A 4,368-nucleotide genomic window follows, 5' to 3' on the forward strand; every position below is an offset into this window, starting at 1 on the left:
AGACCACTTTGGACCACTTCCACCCTGCCCCTGCACAGCTGATCCTCCAAAAAGGGTAGAGGTTGATGGTCAGTGGTCACAGCCAGTCCTTGCAGCTGACTGGCCTGGGTAAATCCCTCCCATTGACCTGCCAAGAGCAACCAAGGCTCAACTACAAAAGGAGGATGTACTCAGCCCATACAAAGGGCGTACCTCAAGTACCCAGCCTGGGTGATAGGGGAGGCCGTGCCACGGTACCCCATAGGACACCTACTACATTAGGTTATGCTACCAAGACAGGGAGTCATAGCAGCTGTACCTGATACACAGAAACAAACACAGGGAGGCTGCCAAAATGAGGAGACAAAGGAAAAGCCTCAAATGAAGGACAGATCAAAACTCCAGAAAAAGAAAGAAACAAAGTGGAGATATGCAATCTATCAGATGCAGAGTTCAAAACACCAGTTATAAGTATGCTCAGCGAGCCCTGGCTGGTGTGGCTCAGTGGACTGAGCATTGGCCTGTGAACTGAAAGGTTGCGAGTTCAATTTCCGGCCAGGGCACATGCCTGGGTTGTGGGCCAGGTCCCTCGTTAGGGGTGTGTGAGAGGCAACCAGTAGGTGTTTTCTCACACACTGATGTTTCTCTCCCTCTCTTTCTCTCTTCCTCCCTCTTTAGAAATAAATAAAAATTACAAATAAAAGAAAAAGAAAAAATAAAAAAAAGAGAACTTTAACAGCATGAAAAAGATCCAGTCAGAAATGAAGGATATACTAATTGAAATGAAGGACAATTTATAGGAAAACAGCAGTACAGTGAATGAAGCTGAGAATGAAATCAATGATTTGGAACATAAGGAAGCAAAAAACAACTAATCAAAACAAGTGAAAGGAATCCAATAAAAGGAGGATAGTGAAGCAGCCTTTGGGACAACTTCAAGCACTCCAACATTCACGTCATAGGGGTTCAAGAAGGAGAAGAGAAAGAGCAAGAAATTGGAATCTATTGGAAAAAATAATGAAAGAAAACTTCCCTAACTTGGTGAAGGAAATAGACATGCAAGTCCAGGAAGCACAGAGACTCCCAAACCAGATGGATGCAAAGAGCCTCACTCCAGGATACATCATAATTAAAATGCCAAAGGTTAAAGATAAAGAGAGAATCTTTTCTTAAAAAAAAGATTTTATTTATTTATTTATTTTTAGAGAGAGGGGAAGGGAAGGAAAAAGAGGGAGAGAAACATCAATGTGTGGTTGTCTCTCACATTCCCCTACTGGGGACCTGGCTGACAACCCACACATGTGCACTGACTGGGAATTGAACCATCAACGCTTTGGTTCACGGGCTGGGGCTCAGTCCACTAAGCCACACCAGCCAGGGCAAGATAGTGAATCTTGAAAGCAGCAAAAGTAGTTAGTTACCTATAGGGGAGTTCCCATAAGACTGTCAGCTGATTTCCCAAAGGAAACTTAGCAAGCTAGAAGGGACTGACAAAAAATATTCAAAGTCATGGCCCTGGCTGGTGTGGCTTAGTGGATTGAATGATGGCCTGCGAACAGAAAGGCCACCAGTTTGATTCCCAGTCAGGGCACATGCCTGGGTTGAAGGCCAGGTCCCCGGTTGGGGGATTGGGAGAGGCAACCAATGGAGTTTCTCTCTTGCACATTGATCTTTTTCTCCCTGCCTTTTTCCCTCCCTCCCTCCCTCTCAATAAGTAAACAAAATCTTAAAAAAAAGAGAGAAATGCTCAAAATCATGAAAAGCAGGGAGGGCCCTATAGCCAAGATGGCTCAAACCAGCAAAGCTATTATTTAGAATTAAAGGGCAAATAAAGACCTTCCCAGACAAGAAAAAACTAAATGACTTCATCTTCACCAGACCATTATTATATGAAATGTAAAAGGGACTTATTTTTAAAAAAGAAAATCAAAACTATGAACAGTAAAATGTAAATAAATACATATCTATCAACAACTGAATCTAAAAAACAAACTGAGCAAACAAGAATAGAGATAGAATCATGGATACAGAGAGCGTTTTGATGGTTGCCAGATGGGAGGGGAGTGTGGGAAATGGGTGAAGTGGTGAGGGAATTAAGTACAAATAAACCCTGGCTGGTGTACCTCAGTGGATTGAGCATGGGCTGTGAACCAAAGGGTCACCGGTTCGATTCCCAGTTAGGACACATGCCTGGGTGGCAGGCCAGGTCCCAGTGGGGGCCACCTGAGAGGCAACCCCACTGGCAATAGCAAACAATGGCAAACATGCGTGGGTCACCGGCCAGCAGTGACCACGGAACGCTGTGGATGGCTCGACAATAAACACGAGAGAAAAAACATGCACAGAGACAGCCAGGCCAGACAGAGACAGACCAGTTTCTGTGGGGAAGTAGGGACGAAATGGCCACCCCCCCTAGTGGGGAGCATGCCAATTTACAGTCCATACCTGCTTTTATTGGGCTCATTTTGCATAATAATTCAGGTAAAGTACAGTACTCATTAGGGGGAAGTAAGGAACCATAGAGAACAAGGAACTCTGCGGGTCTATTTTGAGTCGGGGTAAAAGAGCTGTAAGACTTCAAACTAACTTCCTCCTTGGACCCTTCTCATTCAAATGAGAGCATTCTAAACAAAGAAGGTTTCACAGGAATTTACATATTCTTTCTTAGGCCTGATCACCCGGGGAATCCACCCTTTTCAGCACAGAGCTGCACCACCCTGTCATTGTTTCAGGCTTAGGTGGAGCAAGGGAACTAAGGCAACCAAGAGATAAGGAGATTTTCTCCCAGACGATGAGAACTCAAGCTATGTTAAAGCCAAGGAGCGAGGGTCCATCACCCCCTTTTGCTGCAGCCCCCAAAATCCTTCTTTTGGGGGGCCTCCCAAAGTGATCGTGCCTGTCTTAGGTCGTTCCCCCCTTGGGGAAACTTACCCGTCTTTGGCTAACCGACCAAGCTTTTTGGGGATCAGTTATGAATAAAGCAGCAGAAGCAGCATTCCTGCCAGGGAGATAAGCTTTTGTCTCCTTGCTGGCTTACGGTTCCAAGGGTGTTCCCTTAGCCTTAGCCTAGGCGGGGGTTTCAGCTTCTGATACCTGTCAGGGCAGTTCCCAACAGCAAACAACCATTGATGTTTCTCTCCCTCTCTTCCTCCCTCCCTTCCCCTCTCTCTAAAAATAAATAAATAAAACCTTAAAAAAAAAAGTACAAATAAGTAGTTACAGAATAGCCATGGGGATGTAAAATACAGTGTAGGAAATGGAATAGCCAAAAAACTCACATGTATGACCCACGGACATGAACAATGGTGCGGGGATTGCCTGAGGGAGAGGTGGATTCTAGGTAGATTGGGACAAATGTAACAGCATAATCAATAAAATATAATTAAAACAAAGAAAAGAAAGAAAGCAAAAACATGAATTAATCATTAAGAAATGTAATAGAGAATAAAAAATCAGGTATTTTTCATTAATAGTCAGGAAAATATAGGTATATAATTTAGTTATGGGATACACTACAATATTTGAGTCCATAAAGGTGGCAATTACACTAATTATTAAGGTATGTGTTTTTTGTAAGTGATGACATGTGCTTTAAACCTCTATTTTTTAGAAGGTAAAATGTAATATAGTGAATGCAGACAAAACATTCCTATAGCATATTTTAGTATGTAAAATGCATTTAGCATGTAATGGTTTTTTAGTAACAAATCACTGAAGAGTACAGTAGAAGAAAACAATGAATTTAAGGTAAATAAGAAAGAAATCCTCAGTCTAGGCTGTTGCTCCATCTACCAAAAATGTGGTGGCAAAATGATATTAATCATTTAACAACTACTTTAAAAATCCAGAATCTCTGCCCTGGCTGAGATTTTAGATAGAGCTCAGTTGGATAGAGCATTGTGGCAATACACCAAGGTTGTGGGTTTGATCCCCGGTCAAGGCACATACAAAAAGCAAATGACGAATGCATATATAAGTGGAACAATAAACATATAGTTTTTTTTCTTTTTCTCTGTCTCTAAAATCAATCAACAAAAAATTTTTTTTTAAATCCAAAATCTCTTAACAGAAAAAATAGCTTACCTAGCACTAAAAAATTCACTCAAATGCCTCTCAAAAACAAAACAAAAAGCAAAATTTAAAAACAGGAAAGTCACAAAAAAGATACAATTTTAAAGGTTTATCTTAGAACTATTTCTTATTTTGAATAAAATATTAAAAGTTTTAAACACTTATTTAATGTTTACTTACATTAGGGCACTCCTCTAAGCACCGTAAGGGTAGTAATTCATGTAATCCTTAGAACCTTATGAGTCTACCATTATTATCACCATCTTTCAGGAGAGGAAACTGAGATATAGAGGCTACATTACCCTAAGTTCACTTGAC

Source organism: Phyllostomus hastatus, unplaced genomic scaffold, assembly GCF_019186645.2.
Source record: "Phyllostomus hastatus isolate PE091 unplaced genomic scaffold, TTU_PhHast_1.1 phas_contig_254, whole genome shotgun sequence".
In the NCBI taxonomy this organism is placed as follows: domain Eukaryota; kingdom Metazoa; phylum Chordata; class Mammalia; order Chiroptera; family Phyllostomidae; genus Phyllostomus; species Phyllostomus hastatus.